A 21,418-nucleotide genomic window follows, 5' to 3' on the forward strand; every position below is an offset into this window, starting at 1 on the left:
TCGCCGCGTCATACGGCGCTGACGCCCGGAAAAGTCGCCGCTCCCGCACACCAGTTAAAGATTTGGGCGACTGTACACTGCATGTTTCGTTAGAAAAGGGAGCTCTCGGCTGCGATGACACTGGTTACCTTAAAATGGGCTATGACATGTATTTTCTCCATCCCGTTTAAGCAGAACCCCATCTATACCGCATGCACTACTTTAGGTTGCTGAAACAGCATTACAGTAGGAGTGTGGTTATACGTATACACGGACGAAAATTCTTTTAAACGTATGCAGAATTCGAATGTCTCGTACGACGCTGTAACTCGCCTAATGAATTTTGAACGTCTATTATAGGTCTGCATTGCGGCATAATTTAAACAGTCTCCCGAAAAAAACGTCAAAAGTATTTGGTCTCAACAAGAAAGCAAACATTCAGAGAAAGGCACCTAAGCGCGAACAAAAACTGAAGATAACTTGAAGAGCACTCAGTGGAGGTATTTGTTCGGAGAATATTTGCCTTTCTCTGCTTTGATTGCTTAACCTTTTTCTAGTTTATTGGTTAGTTGTCATGACTTCGATATCTTCGTAATTAAGAAGTGCTTCAACAAGGGGTGCTATTATGCAACACTATTCGAATAAGGTTTTTATTCCAATCTCCTGACGTCACATTGACGTAACCGCCGAGGCAAGCATCGGGCGGTGACCCGCAGCGTTGCCTTAACAGCCCGATCAGACACTTTCCTCGCTTATGGGAGGTCACTTGTGTTTGCTTTCAAAATGAATAACATTGCCTACATCAAACAGTTTTTGTTATCTAATTGGCTGACAAGAGGTGAGCAGCACGCTCAACCGGAGAGGGTTTCGATGGAGTCGAGCTAGCGCGCTGAAAATAGGTAACCACGTGAAAAGTGAGCGGCCAGCGTCTGCGATTGGTCCGCTTTCGATTACTTAGCTTGCGGTGGCTTCCATAAAATTGCGGCCGCGTGCAACGGGGACGTAAAAAACTTGCTCAAAAGGATCCTCAGCAAAAAGTTGGCAGTGATATGTGGTATGCGTGCCGAAAGGGCTTAAAAAAGTATTTAAAATGTAAAATGTAAGTGAAAATATTTCGTTATACGCAAATAAATCCATATTATCTGGCAAGTGCGAGCAGCCAGTGCCTGAGCGATCGGTGGCAGCCATCTTCTACTCATTTCAGAACAAGGCAGCCTGCGGCTATTAAGAAAAAAAAACAAATTTTGTTTGGCATGTTAATGCATCTTTAACGCATACACGTCACTTTGACGCAATGAGTTTTCGTGGTTTCGTGACGTCGAGTGAGAGACAGGTAAAATGGGTGCCGCCTGAAACCTTTCGCCTAATCGCAGAGGGCCAATAGATAAAAAGTGTTGAATCAGGAATAATTATTTTTCTTTTGCTCGGTTGAGTCATGAATAATTACTGTGTACACGTCCTGTCAGATTGTGAGCTATCGCGGCTTTCGTGAAGTCGAAAGACAGTCAGGCGAAGCGGGGGTGGTCCAGAAAAGCTTTTGACCATTCGTGAAGGGCTGACCGCAAAATTGGAATAGAAAAGTTTGGAACAATTCTACGTTAGAGCGCCCAAAAATACATCTGAAGCTATAGCTTAAGTTTATGAGAAGCGGGGTCTAATTGGATCATTCTTCTATTTGCGAGAAGCACATGTTCGGATGTCACGGCGTCAAGGAGTAGTATGAAACGCGTTTAACAGGGAATCTGTTGATGTGAGCAGAACCGCTGAAAAACGGTATGTGCAAGTTTTTAGGGTTTTATGGAAAAATAAAAGACACACCGAGTTTATATTTTATGATAATGTCGGGATTTCTAAAGGTGATAGGAAGGAAAATGTTTAAACATCTGAGTCCTATACGAGGGAAGTGAAAATTCTTATGTTTTCGTATTTTGCTCATATAGAAGCGTTGTATATTAAATATTTAAAAAGTTTCCTCTCAACATGGGCGGGCCACAAACGGTAGAGAAATAACATCTTGAGGAAATGGGGGCCCCTCATTAGGTGACGCTATCACTCACGGATGGAGCCGAGGTTACAAGCACGAGCCGGCGCATGTTGAACGCCGTGGGCTGACGTTGGCGAAGACAGATGACAGCATAGGAAATGACGTGTCGGTTGAAATGGCGAGAGATTGGTGTGTCTGAAAGCTCGAGCTAGCGTATTGAGCAAGGATGGCTGCCCCCATGTCCTCGGAGAAGTCAGGGCCGAAGTGGCTGTCCAGCTGTACGAACCGGATGTTCGGCATGTCGTTGCAGAAGTCCCGCACATTGTAGCGCCGCGCGTCGTCTGCAGGTCCACATGAGGTCACGTTACTCACTCCTTCCTGTAGACGGTGCGGTGGCGCTGGTCATCCGGGTCACCGATTTGTGAGAGGCGGCGGGAATAAGTAGGCGCCGTAGCCACGGTTTATTTAGGCAAGCCAGCCATGGTGCCACGGGATTTCTGGAGCGGACCATACCGTGGCCACTGACGTCGAGCCCGCCAGCGTGTTCTCTTTTCTCGCTACATGCACGTGGGGCATCATTTTTTTCACCGGCTCTGGAGGGGATAGCCGCAGCTTGAACAAGAGGTCCTCAGGCTGATACATGCGGACGACATAAGTGTACTAGCGGACAATGCAAGAAAGTTACTGAGACTTGCGTGTGTGTCTGGCGAGGTCACGACAAGCCATAAGTTTAGAATAGAGAAATCGTGAATTGAGATCCTTAATGAAGAGGCAAGTAATTATTTGGTATCAATTCGAGATGAAGTTACACCCGTATTCAAGCAATGTGATGACTTGGGCGTGTACATAAACTAAAGACAGATCTACAAAGCTTGCGCCATGATATTCTGTAATTTGAAGGGAAGCGGAATACAGCAATAATCAAAGCTACATCACTTTAGGCCTGCAATATATAGGATCGGGTTCAATGAATTTGCAAAAGTATAAAGGAGCAAGTGTTGACGTTCGCAAATGCAATTCTGCGTTGATATGAGAAATATTGTCAGGGTCATAGATTAACCAGAGGTCGTTAGGCTGACTGGCTTTGGAGACCCAAAGTAACACCACTTATGCGGCATTGCAAAATGATGTGGGTTTGGCTTCTTTCGAAGTCAGAGAAGCGCCGAGCACTAGTTTTGATGAAAGACTAAGGAAGGTGGACGAAAATCAGACGGTAAGATAGGGAAATGAGCTATAGATTTATCATAAGTTAGAATTGTTAGGAGCTCTAATGCGTGATAAATGTAATCCGTGTATTTGGTTGCGCAATTTTCATACGGAAGTGACAATGCACGTGCTGCAGCCCACGCAAGACATTTCAGGAACACCGCAGGGGCTTAGTCGCTATACAGCCTACCTGATTCTTTGGGATAAATATTGGTGGCAGGGTAGATATGTCGTTACAGCCCCTATTACAGCAAATGTTGTGGAGTTTAAAAAAGCTGTCGTGCATAAGAAATACGCAGACACACACACACAAACACAACACTTTATATATATAGATATATATATATATATATATATATATATATATATATATATATATATATATATATATATATATATATATATATATATATGTGAACATTGTACCCGAAAGATGGGTCATGGCAATATGCACCGGCACTTGAAGACCAGATTTCAGGGCGTCCTTGCCGCAGCAGCCTGCCCGTGATGAAATAGCACTCAGCTGTAATGACTGCGGCTGCATACGCTATCGCCTGTAGAGCGGCAACGCGCGTTTCCCCGCTAGGGTGGACTTAACCTCAACTATGTATTTTGTTAGGGATTTGACATGTCCTCTTTAAATACTAGCATTACTTAAGAAATCAAAGTAAGTAAGCTTGCTTTGAGAATTCACAAGCGTAAATTTACCATTCGTAAAGGTTCTCCAAGAGAAGCGCTAAAACGTTATTTCCAAACCTTTATATTTTGATGAATTCGTGCAGGTACTTGTCGTGCACAGAATATTCTCATACTCGCCTACCCTGCCTTCCTGAATATAGGTATTTTGACTTGAATAGGTGATGTTAAGATAAGATATTATAGGTTGTGTGATCATTATTTTTTTACACAGGTGCCCTCCTCCAGATGGATATGATTCAAAAGGCAGTCGAGGGAGATGGCCTGATTGCTGTTCAAACCAGACGAAATGAATGAGTTGAAACAGCTTGAGTCAAGCTTACATACCTTTGTAGTTGTTGAATCTATGTAGACGGCGTCGACCTGATACTGCATTGGGGATCATATAAGAAGCCAATCATTCGTATTCTGCAAAAAAATAAAGATTTTGTAAAAAAAAATAACACAAGTAGCCGTGCGCGTTCGCCACACTTGAAGCAGTGCCGTTTCTTCTCGCACATTTCGTTGCTGTAGAAAATACTGCGCTAGCATTGTTCAGAGAGATAACGGCGAGATTCCATTTATCAAGCAACGCGAACGCGCACTGGCTGAATGAAGATGGGAAAACAAACGACGAATCAAAACGGAGAGAGTGCAAAACGTGACACAAAAATTCCGGGGCGTTCTACAACGAGCACGCGCAGTTCTTTTCCGCCGCCTTGTCTGAGAAGCCCGAAGGCTACTGTATAAGATGCTGCAGTTCGGAACCGTTCAGCAATGTCTCCTCTTAGGTCAAAGGTCAAAACGTGAGCGACCACGAGTGCCGAGGCTCCACACGGCAGCGGTGGGAGATTCCTGTTGTTTCACCGCTTGACTCAAGACCTGTATTGTGTCGGCAGCGTCTGCCGAGGAGGTACGTTTTTTTATGCCGAAGCTGTTGGCTTCTCGGTTGTCGACATTTTTCGTGTCCGTCAGTGAACAAACATTATCATGAGCAACAGCTCACCCACCCACCTAAGCGCAAGCAAAAATGCAATGGCTCTTCACCGTCGTAATGCAGAGGCTGCAAGCACTCAGCAAATTGAAGCGGAGAGTGAATGCATTCATGAGAATCACGCATACAACACTGACAACAAGGTACGATTAAATAATGAGCAAGCTCAAATCAAGCGCCTAACCAGACCAGAGAGAGAGAGAGAAACAACTTTACTGGTCCATTATGAAATGAAACGCGTTAAGGGTCTGATGGGGTGGCTCCCTCTTCGCGGGCTCCATATGCTTCCAGGGCCGCCTGGCCCCTGTGAATCAGTCGCAGCTGGTCTTCCAGGGCGGGGCTGGACAGCATGATCTCCCATCGCTCGTAAAGGGTGGGGATAGCAGGGGGGTTAGTTATGGGTGTAGGTGGGGGGTGGTCTATGGAAAAATTGCACTCTCCTATGACGTGCCGAAGGGTGCCTAATGCATTGCAGTGAGGACATGTGTTCTTATATCTCTCTGTGTATATTTTGTTCTGGAGGCAGGGGTGGGGAAAGGATCCTGCCTGGATTTGCCTGTATATTGTTTGTTCGACTCTGGTCAAGGAGTGGTGGGGGTGCGGGAAGGTCTTCCTGCCGTCCCTGTAATATTTGACTATATCTCTGTAATTTGTGATGGGTTGCCATCCCGTTGCCTCCTCCTCGTTGGCCCGGGCCAGACCGGACCAGCACTGGCTCACATTCCTGTAAGCAATCAAACAGGCAATGGCTCATACCCCCGTAATGTAGACGCTACGAGCACTTAGCAAAGTGAAACGGACAACGCGTACATTCATTGCAATCACGCATGCAACGTGCAGAACAGCGTGCGTTTCAATAAAGAAAAAACCTAAAACAAACAACAATTATCATCAGAAATGACTCACACAACCATAAGCAAAAACAAAATACAATAGCTCACCCCCCTCTGTAAAGGATGTGGACAAATGTCATGGGGGCTGAAAAGTAATTTCACCGCAGCATTGTGGAAGATCGCCGTTTTCGCGCTTCGCCGAAGGCATAACCAGCTGGAGCTTGGTAGGTGGGTCAGGATAGGCGCTCTTTGGCTTTGGAGACGTGGCCCGTAGAGACGAACCACGCACAACACGGCATTGTGAATCAGTGAGTGCGCATCGGCAGGGATGCCAAGTGCGGCATACATTGCGCGACGTTTGATTAAGGCCCGAGGACGGGACGACAAAGATGTTGCTTTCCCCGTAAGTGTTCTGGAAAACGTCGGGAAATCTTCCCATGCATATCGCAGAGATGGATGGTTTGGACGTTATTTGTTTATTTGGTGTTTGGCGGTTCCTTTCTCTCCTTTCTCTTTCCTTTCTCTTTCTCTTTCCTTTCTCTGTTGCGAGGAAGGCAGGGAGAGGGTGAAAGAAATAAAGAGTGACCAATGAGTGAGAGCCGAGTTGACCCAATCAGGTCACTGGGGTGTCCTGATTTGCCGTGAGGGTATTTGAGAGGAGCAACTGAGGAATTAAAACCTGGCTCCCGACCTCTCACGGGGGCTCTGAACGCAGGAAAAGTGATGTGCCCTTTCGGCTCTGCCGAATAAAGGCGCCGGTCGCAGTGTAGCAGAAGGTTCTAGACGTACAATTGGTGTTATGCACTATCGGCTGTGTCGAGTTGACACGTCAGACTCACTGTAAATAGGTGTCGATGTATTATATTATGTACATAAAGTCGATTTTCTTAGTGCAAACGTCTATGGCATCCCACCTCTGGTGGAAGAGAAGCCACGACAACGACAGCTGAAGAGAAGTTTCTCTACCAAGTGAGCTGGTTACGCCCGGTTGGAGCACAATGTGCTACGAGTATAGGAAGGTAGACACGTTAGTGGCGCCGTCAGGACAGGATCCAAACAGTCCACGGCAAGGAACGCTCTGCATTCCGATTGAAGCATCGCAGACAGCGGGGAAGTTCGCCGAAGAGTGCAAGCAGCAACTCGGAAATAACATCAACCCTTGGCGTAGGCAAGAAAACCCGCCGCTGAGGTGGAGCAAGCTATCGGTCCAAGGGCATTGACGGTTCCTGGCCGTCTGCACTTCAAGTGAAGTCCCGTGAAGACATTGGAACTTTGGTGCGACCGACGGTGGCGATTCTGCAACTAGCAAGGCGTGGCAGCGGCGACCAGCAGCATCTCAACAAGTGGAGAGTCATCCCGTTATTACACCTCGGGGGTACCGCTGCCTAGCCGTACCGTAACGTATAAATAGGAGGTTTGGTCACTTGAAGCCCGACATGAGAATAAGTAAGTTGGGAGACGAGAATGTCGGGGATAACTGAGCTAGCCCTGTCGCCAGAGCCTCGTGGATCAGCGCCGATTGCTTAAGTTGCGTCCAGGTGGCACGCGAAGCCGCAGTTAAGTGTCAACACAAAATAAGCAGAAGTTGGTAAAACCAGTTGAATTCCAATGTAGATGTGCGATGTAGCGATAGAAATTATAAAGCCGATGCCTAGAATCCATCCTCGGCAGTTGTGTACGCGCCCACCTTTCTTTGTAATACACATTTCCATCTTGGCAATTAATTATTTATGGGCCATAGCTCGTCGCGTATTCCTTAGTGGCAGGCTCTGCGGGTTACAGCTGCCCTGTTACGGCAACCGACGACCATACCGTGACTCTTGCAGTGAAAGTTGACCTAGCCGTGACTTTTGCGATGCCGGTAATAATATATACAAGAGCTTACTGCAGACTTTCGACGACAAAGATCATCATCATCAGCAGCCTGGTCACGCCCAGTGCAGGGCAAAGGCCTCTCCCATACTTCTCCGAAAACCCCGGTCATGTACTAATTGTGGCCATGTCGTCCCTGCAATCTTCTTAATCTCATCCGCCCACCTAACGTTCTGCCGCCCCCTGCTACGCTTCCCTTCCCTTGGAATCCAGTCCGTAACCCTTAATGACCATCGGTTATCTTCCCTCCTCATTACATGACCAGCCCATGCCTATTTCTTTTTCTTGATTTCAACTAAGATATCAGTAACTCGCATATGTTCCCTCACCCAATCTGCTATTTTCTTATCCCTTAACGTTTCACCTACCATTCTTCTTTCGAACCCTCGTTCTCTTTGGCCAAACCTGGCCCTTGCGCCATAAAACACTACACATCATCATCATCGAACCCTCGTTGCCTCGTCCTCAATTTAAGTAGCACCATTTTCGTAAGCCTCCAGGTTTCTGCTCCGTAGGTGAGTACTGATAAGACACAGCGATTATACACTTTTCTCTTGAGGGATACTGGCAACCTGCTGTTCATGATCTGAGAATGCCTGCCAAACGCACCTCAGCCAATTCTTGTTCTTCTGATTATTACCGTTTCATGATCCGGATCCACCGTCACTACCTGCCATAAGTAGATGTATTCCCTTACCATTTCCAGTGCCTCCCTACCTATTGTAAATTGCTGTTCTCTTCCGAGACTGTCAAACATTACTTTAGCTTTCTGCATATAAATTTTTAGACCAACTCTTCTGCTTTGCCTCTCCAGGTCAGTGAGCAAGCATTGAAATTGGTCGTCTGAGTTAATAAGCAAGGCAATAACATCAGCGAATCCCATGTTACTAAGGTATTCTGCATCAACTTTGATCCCCAATTCTTCCCAATCCAGGTCTCCTGTAAACACGCTGTGAATAGCATTGGAGAGATCGTATCTCCCTGCCTGACGCCTTTCTTTATTGGCATTTTTTGTTACGTTCTTTATGGAGGACTACGGTGGCTGTGGAGCCGCTATAGATATCTTTCAGTATTTTTACATACGGCTCGCCTACCCCCTGATTCCGTAATGCCTCCATGGCTGCTGAGGTTTCGACAGAATCAAACGCTTTCCCGTAATCAGTGAAAGCTCTATATAAAGGTTGGTTACATTCCGCATATTTCTCTATCTCCTGATTGATAGTGTGAATACGGTCTATTTTTTAGTAGCGTTTACGGAATCCTGCCTGGTCCTTTGCTTGACAGAAGTCTAAGGTGTTGCTGATTTATTTTTGCGATTACCTTAATAAATAGTTTGTAGGCAACTGACAGTAAACAGATCGGTCTATCATTTTTCAAGTCTTTGGCGTCCCCTTTCCTTTGGATTAGGATTATGTTAGCATTCTTTCAAGACTCCGTTACGCTCGAGGTCATGAGGCATTGCGTATACAGGGTGGCCAGTTTCTCTAGAATAATCTGCCCACCATCCTTCAACAAATCTGCTGTTACCTGATCCTCCCCAGCTGCCTTCCCCCTTTGCATATCTCCCAAGGCTTTCTTTACTTCTTCCAGCGTTACCTGTGGGATTTCGAAATCCTCTAGACTAGTTTCTCTTCCATTGTCTTCGTGGGTGCCACTGGTACTGTATAAATCTCTATGGAACTCCTCAGCCACTTGAGCAATCTCATCCGTATTAGTAATGATATTGCCGGCTTTGTCTCTTAACGTATGCATCTGATTCTTGCTAATTCCTAGTTTATTCTCCACTGCTTTTAGGCGTCCTCCGTTCCTGAGAGGCTGGTAAATTCTCTCCATATTATACTTCCTTATGTCAGCTGTCTTACGCTTGTTGATTAACTTGGAAAGTTCTGCTAATTCTATTCTAGCCGTAGGGTTAGAGGCTTTCATATATTGGCATTTCTTGATCAGATCTTTCGTCTCCTGCGATAGTCTACTGGTAGCCTACCTAACGGAGTTACCGCCGATTTCCACTGCCCACTCCTTAATGATGCCAGCAAGATTGTCGTTCATTGCTTCAACACTAAGTTCCTCTTCCTGAGTTAAAGCCGAATACCTGCTCTGTAGCTTGATCTGGAATTCCCCTATTTTCGCTTTTACCGCTAACTCATTGATTGGCTTCTTATGTACCAGTTTCTTCCGTTCCCTCCTCCAGTCTAGGCAAATTCGAGTTCTTACGTTCATATGGTCACTGCAGCGCACTTCGCTGTGCACGTCCACATCTGGTATGATGCCAGGTTTAGCGCAGAGTATGAGGTCAATTTCATGTCTAGTCTCGCCGTTCGGTCTCCTCCACGTCCATTTTCATCTACCCCGCTTGCGGAAGAAGGTATTCATTATCCGCATATCATTATGTTCTGCAAGCTCTACTTTCACTCTCCCCTGCTATTCATAGTGCCTATGCCATATTCCCCCACTGCCTTGTCTCCAGCCTGCTTCATGCCTACCTTGGCATTGAAGTCGCCCATTAGTATAGTGAATTTTGTTTTCACTCCACCCATCGCCGATTCCACGCCTTCATAGAAGCTTTCGAGTTCCTGATCATCATGACTGGATGTAGGGGCGTAGACCTCTACAACCTTCATTTTGTAGCTCTTATCAAGTTTGACAACAAGACCTGCCACCCTCTCGTTAATGCTATAGAAATCCCGTATGTTACCAGCTATACTTTTATAAATCAGGAATCCGACTTCTAGTTCTCGTCTCTCCGCCAAGCCCCGGTAGCAGAGGACGTGCCCGCTTTTTAGCACTGTATATGCTTCTTTTGGCCTCCTAACTTCACTGAGCTCTATTATATCCCATTTACTGCCCTCTCATTCCCCTAATAGCACTGCTAGACTCGCCTCGGTGGTAACGTTCTAGCGTTATATGTTGCCCGGTGCTTATTCCAATGGCGCCCTGTCCGGAGCCAGGGATTTTTAGCACCCTCTGCTGCGTCGCAGATCTGACCGCTGCCGTGGTCAGTTGCTTCGCAGCTGCTGGGGACTGAGGGCGGGAGTTTGATTGTTGTGTTCCTATAGGACGTTGTGGCCACGTACTGCACCAGGGTGGCCAATCCTGCTCTGGTGAGGGAGTGCGTGACCGGTTCTAGTCACCGGCATCGGGCCGCACTGCAGGCCTGTTTATGCAATTTTATTACCACGTGGATTTTTTGTTTGATCCGGTGGAAAATTGCCGGCACCGCGATTCGAACCAGGGACCTCTTGCACGCGAGGCGGGTGTTATACCTCTACGCCACCGCTGCACTTCGATGTCAAAAAGTGTAGAATAAAGCTTGTCTTCTTACATAGACTTAACGAAAACACCTTTCCACCATGTTACAGTGCACACCCCCTCAAAGCAGAGTTTATTGTACGCAAACACAGACATAAGAACGTATTATATAAGAGGGTGCCGTCTTGGGCTTCATTCTGTTAGACAAGGACAGTAATTATGATAGTCCAAGTTCTCCCAGCGCGAGCACGTGCCGTCGCATTCAAATTATAGGGCACCGGTGCGCATCGACCATGCTACCGGACCTGCCACACAGGCTGGCTATGCCGCCTTCGTGTGTCGCACGTGGCGGTTTTGTCTCGCCCCGCTGTGAGACAAAAGCGCCAAGTGTTACCCACGAAGGCGGGATCCTGGCAATCCAGAGGGGCCGCGAGAGGGCCGTCAGGTTTCACCTAATGGTCCCCGAGTGGGCCTGCCCAGGTGACGTAGAGTTTACTCGTGTCTATTGTGGCCCGAGTAAAGTTGTTTCACTCACTCGCTCGCTCACTCACTCACTCACTCACTCACTCACTCACTCACTCACTCACTCACTCACTCACTCACTCACTCACTCACTCACTCACTCACTCACTCACTCACTCACTCACTCACTGACTCACTCACTCACTCACTCACTCACTCACTCACTCACTCACTCACTCACTCACTCACTCACTCACTCACTCACTCACTCACTCACTCACCCCACTGTTTGACGCTTCCCAGAAGTGTAGGTGGAGGCCGGCACTGTTAGATGTAGTTGACCTTACTCGCGAGAAAAGCTCCTGTGCATCACTGGGCGGTTGTTCAAGGATGACCAGGCGAGAAGGTAACGCCAGGCGGACGCGGCCATAAGAGGATACAGCCCAAGGAGTGTCCGCTTCGGCCAAACATGACGGCACTTGCTCAGGTCTTACGATTGGATGAAACTGAAAGCACCTGTACGGGCTCGAGGACTGAATGAAAGTGAAGACACTTGGAGAGGCTCGAAGAGTGGCTGAAAACGACATGACCCTGACGGACTCAAGAGGTTTAAGCCAGGGAATCTTAAAAAGGAAGACTTTCTTCTTGCCACATACCGCAGCGTAAGATTTTCTGCCGGCTGTATATGAACCTTTGCTGTTATTTTACATGCTTCTAATCCTGTACATATTGTTGCGTCCAAGCGCGTAAAAGGGACGCGGGGATCAAGAAGAAAAGGGAAGATGAGAAAGAAAACTGCAGTGACCATTACTGCTTCTCGTAGCCTGCTGTTCCTGCTCTCGCACGCCTAAATTAACCCCTTTTCCCCGTGCTTGTAACAAATTGGTGAACGGTGCGGCGTACACCCCGCAACCATGGAGCCTCAGCTGTCAAACTTCGCCAAAGCCGTTGACTTGCCGGCCTTCCACTGCCCTCACCTGACATGCCTGAATACGCCTGCCAGATACACGACGGATCTGACGCGGCTTCAAGGCCCGCACCTGGTGTTCCGTGGCAATACCACGGGGTGCCACTCACTTTCGGAGGAAAAGCTGTAGATGATGTCGACGAGTGGCTCACGAACTACCGAAGGGTGAGCCGGTCTAATGGTTGGAACTCGACCACACAGTTGTCCAATGTTGTGTATACCCTTACTTAGCCAGCGCTCGTCTGGTATGAAAATCACACCCACCGGGGTTACTCAGCGGCTATGGTGTTGGACTGCTGAGCACGAGGTCGCGGGATCAAATCCCGGCCACGGCGGCCGCATTTCGACGGGGGCGAAAAGCGAAAACACCAGTGTACTTAGATTTATGTGCATGTTAAAGAACCCCAGACGGTCAAAATTTGCGGAGTCTTCCACTACGGCGTGCCTCATAATCAGAAAGACGTTTTGGCACGTAAAACCCCATAGTATCATTATAAAAATCACGAAGATACGCTCAATTCATGAGAGCTTTTCATCGAGGAGCTCAGAGCGTGTTTTGGAGACTCTAGAGCAAAAAAGAAATGCGCTGAACAGACGCGTTCGCAAAGAACACAGATTCCCGGCCAGACCTGTACGACATATATTGAAGAAATGCTGAAACTGTGTAAAATAGTCTACTCTCACATGTCTCAAGATGACAAAGTCGGGCATTTCTTTAAAGGAGTAGCCGAAAACGTTTACCATTTTTTTATTGGCACGGAAAGCTTGGATTTCGTGTCTGACGTCATTAGCCACTGCAGGACCTTTGAGACGCTGAAGAGGCGACGGATAATACCGAAGTTTGTTCGCTTGGCTAATGTCACAACAGTGGCAAGTGTAGACCCGAGCTGGTGTCTTGACCTTCCACCAGCACTACGGCAGATTGTTCGCGAAGAGTCGCTCCATCTGGAAGAGATGTACCTTTGCACACCCGGCATGACTCGTGCGTACTCACCACACGAGATCAGAAACACGACCGCTTCGCCCGCATGGCAACCGACGATTCACTCAGCTACCGTTGAGTATAGGTCTACCTCACAAACGAGAGGGACCATGAGCTATCAAGATCATGACTACGACCAACGCCTTCGCCGCACGTACGCCTCCCGTTGGCAGATGCCTAGCAATGATCAATGGGACCCACTTGCTGGCTATGCAGTCGCCACCAACATGCGTGACTACATGGAGGAACAATGAAATTTACGGCATCTGCTGGTGTGTTTCCAATGTGGTGTCGCAGGCCACATAGCGAGGTTTTGCAATCGTCGCCCAAGAACGTGGAATGGTCGATCCGGGTCTTCAACAAGGACCACACTTCCTATGATGACAACTCAACAGCCGTACACCACCTCTTGGTCAGCTGGCGTCCCTCCCGGCAACGATTACTGGCAGAGAAGCTTTCGGAGCCGCTAGCCGGCATCTGACTGGAGTTTGAGGCCACCGCCGTCTTCTCGCGCACTGCGTTTACGTCACTTTCTATCGCCAGTGCGCCGCTCCGCCTCGCCTTCACAACCGGAAAACTACCTAGTGCGGCTCATGGAGGTGAGGTCTCTCGACACGTGCTACCGACAGAAATGCCCGCTGCAGTTGCCATGAATAAGAACAAAGTGAATGTACTTGTTGATGTTGTTTCTACAGTGGCTTTAGTGGATACCGGAGCAACTGTATCCGTAATGAGTCCCGGTTTTAAACGTCGGCTGGGGCGCAAAGTTGTATTTCGGTGGGAACAGGCTGCTAAGTTTTTTCGAGTGAGCGGCGAGTCGTAGCGCTCTGTTTGTGTCTGCACTTCTGAAGTACCCTTGGCTGGTGGAGTTTTCGCGAAGGAAATTGTAGTTATTCCCCGATCGACGCGCGAAGTGATTTTGGGCATCAACTTTTTGCGACAGTGGGGTGCGACCGTCAATTGTAGCAAGGAGGAAGTTTGCGTCGATGGCCATGTTTTGTCCTGGCTCTTAGAGGAGACTTGCAGTCAAGGTGAACTTTGTGCATCTGCAGATACTGTTGTGCGTGAGTCCACCTCTGTGTGCGTGCCGGTTATATGTCGCGGTGAAGTTCCAGACAGTTTATGCCTATGTAGAGCCAATGCATCTAAATTGCGTGAAGAACATTTTTGTCCCTCATTGTGTGGTATCCATCGGCAACAGGCGTGCTGGCTTGTGGATGGCCGACTGCTCGGCATTACCCGTCCTGCTTCCAGACGGCTTGAAACTCGCCTACTTTACAGAATACACGTCTTTGTGCGTAGCCGTAGTAACAGACCCGCCGTTTGAACCTGCTGACCTTCGCCACGTCTCAGACAAAAGCTTCTGTCTATGGTAAAGAAGTCGCCCAGCGCAAGGGAGCGCCATACCTTGGTAGATACGCTTTCTAAGCATCTGTCAGTGTATGACTGCGCAGCCAGACAAAGCGTTCCCGATTCCCGAGTCGCGAACACGCCATACTATCGATGCGGGTTCTGAGCGCCCGATCAGGCAAAGACCTTATCACGTGTCACCTAATGAGCGCAAGAAAATTGGCGAACAAGTGAATGACATGATGAAAATGGGATAATACAAGAGTCCTCAAGTCCTTGGGCAGCTCCAGTAATGCTTGCCAGAAAGAAACACGGTAACTCGAGATTTTGCGTCGATCATCGAAGATTAAACGCCGTGACTAAGGTAGTCTATCCGCTGCCCCACATTGATGATGCAATTGATTGCCTTCATTCGGCCTCTTATTTCTTCAGTGAACCTACGCTTAGGATATTGGCCAATCCCAATAGACCAGGCAGACAAGGAGAAAACAGCCTTCATAACCTCGGATGTATAATTCGAATTCAATGTGATGCCATTTGGGTTGTGCAGCGCTCAAGCAACCTTTCAAAAGTTCATGGACACCATTCTGCGTGGGTTAAAGTGGAACGTCTGTATGCGCTATCTTGATGTTGTTATATTCGGGCGCACAATAAATGAGCACAATACGCGCCTGTATATTTTCCTCGACTGCATCAAAAACGCTGGCCTTGTTCTGAACTCCAAGAAATGTAACTTTCGTGACCATCCAACCCTTGTGCTGGGTCATTTTGTTTACAAAGACGGTATCCTGCCTGATAGCCTCAACAGCAGCTGTTCAAGCATTCAGTGCACCACCGTCAGTGAAGCAATCCATAGTTTTCTGTGCCTTCGCTCATACTTTCGCTGATTTATTCCTGGTATTGCTGGCGCCGCTTATCCTCTGACAAATCTGCTACATAAAGACGCACGGTTTGAGTGGACATCCGAGTGCGATTCTGCATTTTGTCAGTTGAAGTCCCTGCTGACCTCCCGACCTATCCTTCGCTACTTAAATCCTACGGCGCCGACAGAAATTCAAACAGATGCTAGTGGCGTTGGTCTGGGTGCCGTCTTGGTCCAACGCTATGATGACGGTCAGCATGTGATTGCTTATGCAAGCCGCTCAATAAGCAAACTTGAACGCAAATATATGGTTACGGAGCCAGAATGCCTCGCTATAATTTTTGCGGTTGAGCGATTTCGCTCGTACTTGTATGGACGTCCATTCCTAGTCGTTACCGACCACCATTCCCTGTGCTGACTCGTGAACCTTCGTGGCCCTTGTGGTCGCCTTGCGCGCTGGGCTTTGTGGTGGCAGGAATATAACTTCACTGTTGCCTACAAGAGTGACTGAAAACATGCTGACGCAGACTGCCTTTCCCGTATGCTAGTTACCACGACGGACTGCGACGCAGACGTGTTTGATCATCTTGTCGCTTTTGTACATTCGCTTTTCCAGATATCGATGCATTCAAAGCAGAACAACGGAAAGACAGCAGATTGGAGCCACTCTTCACTTCTGCCCATTCAAGTACAACAAGCAGCTACTGCGTACGCGATGGGCTCCTGTACAAAAGGAACTACTCAAGCATGGGCGCACGCTACCTTCTACTGGTGCCGGAGCTTCTCCGGCCAGCAATCCTTCAGGCTATGCGCGATGACATACCTCCGGTCACTTAGGCATTGTGCGGACCATTTATCGCATTCAAGCACGCTTTTACTGGCCCCGGATGTGACATTCGGTTGAGTTTTACGTCGCCAGCTGCACACAGTGCCAACGTCGGGAACGCCCAACCACTGCCCCATCTGGTCTCCTTCAACCTGTGCCGCCTCCCAGCTCACCCTTTCGGCAAGTTGGAATTGATTTGTTAGGCCCTTTTCTTCACTCATCTAAGGGAAACCGCTGGAAAATTGTCTGCGCTGACTATTTTACACGCTATTGCGAGACGGCGGCTATATCATCAGCCACTGCCACCGAAGTGTCACTCTTCTTACTTCACGTTATTGTTCCGCGATATGGACCACCTGGCGTTATTATAAACGACCGGGGACGTCAATTCATGGCGAATATCGTGGAAGAGCTTGTGCGTTGTTAGGATTAGGGGCTCAATCCCATCGCTCGTAACACGTTGTGAAGATTGGAGTCCAGCATGAATTAGAAGGTAGCTGGCCCATGCCATCGTCTGACTTATCCACGCTGAGGACGTTGATGAAGGGAAGGACTGCTTCCCATAGAGAACGAGGAATACGGGTTTATTTACAGTATTTACGTGCAGTTCATGAGTCTAGCATGACTGCGAGAGAAAGTACGTCAATCTAACATGACTGAGAATGTACTGAGCATCCGCTCAAGAGCGATTTATACACATTCGGTCCTCCCCCGATACCCAGAGGACGAAAACGGCCGCCTCCTTGCGCGAGGGCTTACACACACGCACACACACACACACACACACACACACACACACACACACACACACACACACACACACACGCGCGCGCGCGCACGCACGCACGCACGCACGCACCGGTTCACGGAGCCCTCAGCCGTCCGACTGTCTTCGCAGAACTCGGGGCTTACTTCAAGAACGGTGCGTGGGAAGGGGTCTTCGTCGACGTTCCCGCGGCATTTCCCCGCTCGCGGCCGACAAGGGCGGCGGTGGCGAGTGCAGGCACAAAGCGTGCTTCATCAAACTCGGCTCCTGCGACGGAGAGTGGAGGACGCGCGTATTGCTCTCGACACAAAGTCGGCTTAGTCACGCCGTGGCTAGAGGTTTGCGCCGACGCTCCAAGAAAAGATGACGCCCGCGGTCACAGCTGGTTGGCAAAACTTGCACGTCAGCGGGTCATTCTTAACAGCGTTTATGTAACTCGGACCTCAGACACTCGACACTGTATCATCAGCAAACAAACGGGCTCACTGAGCGCACTAATCGAACTATCACCAATATGCTTTCTATGTATGTTGCGTCCGATCATACGAATTCGGATGAAGTTCTACCGTTCATTACTTACGTCTACAACACCGCCAAATACGAGACAACGGGCTACAGCCCCTTCTTCCTTCTATATGCCCGACCGCCCCGGTATATGCTCAACACTGTCCTCCCTTTTTACCACCACGACAATCCTACGGTAACCGATACACTATGCCTCGCTTAAGAGGCTCGAACACTTACGCGTCTACGGACTTTGACATCGCAAGAAAAGACCAAAACCCACTACGACGCACGACATCGGCCTATTGCATATGACCCTGGTGATCTAGTTTGGCTTTGGACTCCCAGAAGAAAGCGTGGTTTGTGCCAAAACTTCTCGGAAACTACGATGGACTGTAGGTTGTAATCGACAAAGTGAGCGAAGTGAACTATACTCTCGCGCGCCTCACGAACACTAGTAGACATTCTGCTAGGACAGAAGCCAGTCATGTCGCAAGGCTGAAATCATGCACGCCACGACAAGCTAGTTTAATCGCCCTGTGGGCTTTGTCTGTGACGAGAGGTATGTTGCTGCCAATTGCGTAGAAGGGACGCGGGGATCAAGAAGTGAAGGGACGAAAAGAATGAAGATTGTACAGCGACCATTCCTGCTATTCGTAGCCTGCTGTTCCTACTCTCGCACGCCTAGATAAACCCCTTTTCCACGTGCTTGTGACAATTTTGTAAATAAACCTTCAGTTCTGCGACCCTCAAGGTCAATCAATTTCCGCTATCAACGGCAAGATGTAATAACTGGTGGCAGCTTTAAGGATGAACCTTCGACCAAAGGAGTCGGAAGAAACAGGGATCATCGAAGAAGAATGAGCCTTCAATGTATGGAGCCCTGCGAAACCCGAAATAACGGTAACGATGAACCTTCGACCAACAGAATCCGACGAAACTGTGAGAAGGGTTGAAGAATAAGCCTTCGACCCGGGGGAGTCCTAAACAACTGGTAACAGTGGAAAGATGAACCAGATGGCGTGGTGCTGCATCCATGCTGCATCCGTGGTGCTGCTGCGTGCTTCTTTAAATGCGAAGCATTTCTTAGGGAACACTTGCCACTTTCACAATAACTATCTGTCTAGCCATCTGCGTCTTGGTGCTCTCATGTCCGCTTCGTTAACCTAGTATGTACGAAAATTGGCGTAGTATGACAGTGTATGACGAACATAAATGATTGGTCATGACATGAATATAGTGAGACGTGTATCACGCAGTTCATAAAAGAGCCCCCTACGTCTTAGTGCAGTCATCGACGTTCTGTTTACTTTTATGTACCACACTTCGCATAGTGGGACAAGAGTGTATGACGAACAATAATGATAGCTCATAACATGAAGGTCATGACATGCGTGTCATGTAGGTCATGAAACAGCCGTGTACGTCAAAGCAGGCACCAAAATTGGCATAGTTTGACAACTGTCTATGACGAACAATAATGATCTAGCATAACATGAATATCATGACATGTAGGTCATGAAATATCCACCTATGTCTGGGTACTCTCATTGTCCTTTCGTTAACTTGGTACATACCAGAATTTGCATACTATGACAAGAGTGTATAACAAAGATAAATGATAAGACATGACAAGAATGCCATGAAATTCGTGTCATGTAGGTCTTGAAACAACCACCCACGTTTTGGTGCTTTCTTGTTCATTTTGTTAGCTTTGTATGTACCAAAACTCGCATAGTATGACATGATTGTAGGATGAACATAAATTATGGGGGATGACATGCGTGTCATGTAGACAATGAAACAGCCGCCTACATCTTGGTGTTTGCTTCGTTAAACTACGCAGGCTCCCGCACACTGCTTCTCCTAACATCAATTTCCAATGGCCGTGTGATCTACCGCCTTTTGACAGCTAAGCTGTATATGCCTAGCCGATTCATCCATCCGTCCATCTGTCGGTCACCTGTACGCTGAAAACTCGTGCGGCACAATCCCATGCGCATGCGCGAAAAAAAGAGTGAAATTAGGCGCGCGATTAGCCAACACCACCCAAATAGCACATGAGCTGTTTACTCCGATACATGACGTCAAGCTACCTGGCTTGAAATTTTGATTCACTAGGCGGGCGTGATGACAGTGGTGACGTCAAAATCATCGCTGCCTGCTCAGAAGCATACCCATTAGTTTCTATGGCAGTCGGGCAAGGTAACAAGACGTGATGGATCGAAGTGAAATGGCCTTGTGCTAACTAGGTGGTGTTGCATTAGCTGCGCCATTAGTGACTTCATTGCTTTCCGTCGTAGCCGAGCACTTGCGCATCACTTTCTCTCCACCTCCGAAATGGGTAGGCCATGCGTCATACGTACTTCTTAGGAACAGGCAGCTTTCAATCAGCAACGCCGCGAGCAGAATCGGAAACGAGCTCGTCCACGCGATGCCGATTCTGCAACCCGGGCACCAGATCAGGCTCGTGCAGCCAAGCGCAAGCAGACACTACGTAACGGTGATCTGGCAGCCTCCCAAGCTGTCGTCTAATGAACCATCGCGAATAATTCAGTGATAAACACCGGGGCCGCACGTTTCAGCTTCGCTGGTTAACCATCTGTACTGAGTGCTTGGGCAGGGATTTCTTTCTTCTTTTCATTCACAAAATTTCATTTTTTGTCCGTTTATTTCAATGTTATGGGAATTGGCCATTCGTGTTATATTTTGGATTTGCAAAAATTATTTAAGGAAACTGTTCTAACCACCAGTTGGGGAAGATGCCATGTATATCGACCACCAACTAGCCCGCCTCTCCCTGTTAGATAATAAAAGTTTGGCGAGGTCAGACATGTAGCCTGTGTGCGAGAATTTCGGAGCTCAGGCGGGCGAGACAATGACAGGGGCAGCTATCCAAGAGGCATTTAAAGACCCTGGCAACAATTAAGAGAGCTTCAATATTTCTTGGGAGGTAATATAGGAAATGCAGAAGCGCAATCGAGAACGCCAAGAGCGCGAGAGTAACCGTGAGCCAGAACGTCAAAAGCACAAAAAAGCAATAGCAACACTGAACAAGGAGATTGAGCGTTTTATCGCCTCGAAGCAACAGCAGCCTGAAAATTATGTTGGCAGTACGCAGCGAAAACCTTAGGAATCCGCTAGCAGACTTTTTTCGAAAGCCGATGACAGGAGTAGTGCCTGCGAGGTTAGCCGCACATTCATAGACAAACAGGAAGTGTTAGTTTCTAACGATGCCTTAGCGGCAACAGAGGCTGTGTAAGCCGGAGTGAGAGCGACCAGGTGCTAGGCCAACAGAGCACTGTAGAAACAGCTAGGCTTGCTGTGAATGAATTGGAACACTCACTGCTTATTTTCGTCACAGAAACGGTAACTGGGTTTTCAAAGAATATTTCTCAAGTTAAACTGATAGCGTTTTTCTGTCGTATCTCTGTAAGACACCACGCACCAAAATAACCTGACGATTACGATAATCCCCAATGCGAAATTTGAGTGCAGCTACATACGTGTTTTAATTTCGAGTGTCATTAATTTGTATTTTGGTTATGTAAGTAAATTGATTATATTTGGAAGTTAAAAAATTAAATCATGCGCTTTAACGTGCCAACACATATTTGGAAGTTAATGCTGTGAGTAGCGTAGCTGACGCCGAAAATCTCAACCCTGCGGCACATTTTAAATGGTGCGAAGTTTGGGGTGACTGCCTTGCTAACCGGGGGATTGCGAGAGTCAGCGGATATGCTCCATGGAGCTCTTCAACCGCTTTGTTTCCATAAACACGCCGCGCGCTACGCTGATTCCATATCATAGCCACTGTCGCTGCACAAGCCTTTTACGCGGCACTACGCCTTTCTTCGCATGCTTTGGTTTCGCAAGCGAGGAGAGCGGCCCTTCGCGGGGAAATCGT

The 21,418-nt window shown here is 48.0% G+C and overlaps 1 protein-coding gene across 7 annotated transcripts in view; it reads right to left on the reverse strand.

The window, feature by feature from the left end:
- Positions 1-21,418, reverse strand: part of LOC135912820 (retinol dehydrogenase 13-like) — a 395,668-nt gene that overhangs the window by 267,030 nt on the left and 107,220 nt on the right. For all 7 annotated transcript variants that reach the window (XR_010567791.1, XR_010567788.1, XR_010567790.1 and 4 more), the window contains exon 6: positions 4,193-4,273. The gene's annotated coding sequence lies outside the window, so the exon portion shown is untranslated. The remainder of the gene's footprint in view (positions 1-4,192; positions 4,274-21,418) is intronic.

This window comes from Dermacentor albipictus, chromosome 8 (genome assembly GCF_038994185.2).
Source record: "Dermacentor albipictus isolate Rhodes 1998 colony chromosome 8, USDA_Dalb.pri_finalv2, whole genome shotgun sequence".
In the NCBI taxonomy this organism is placed as follows: domain Eukaryota; kingdom Metazoa; phylum Arthropoda; class Arachnida; order Ixodida; family Ixodidae; genus Dermacentor; species Dermacentor albipictus.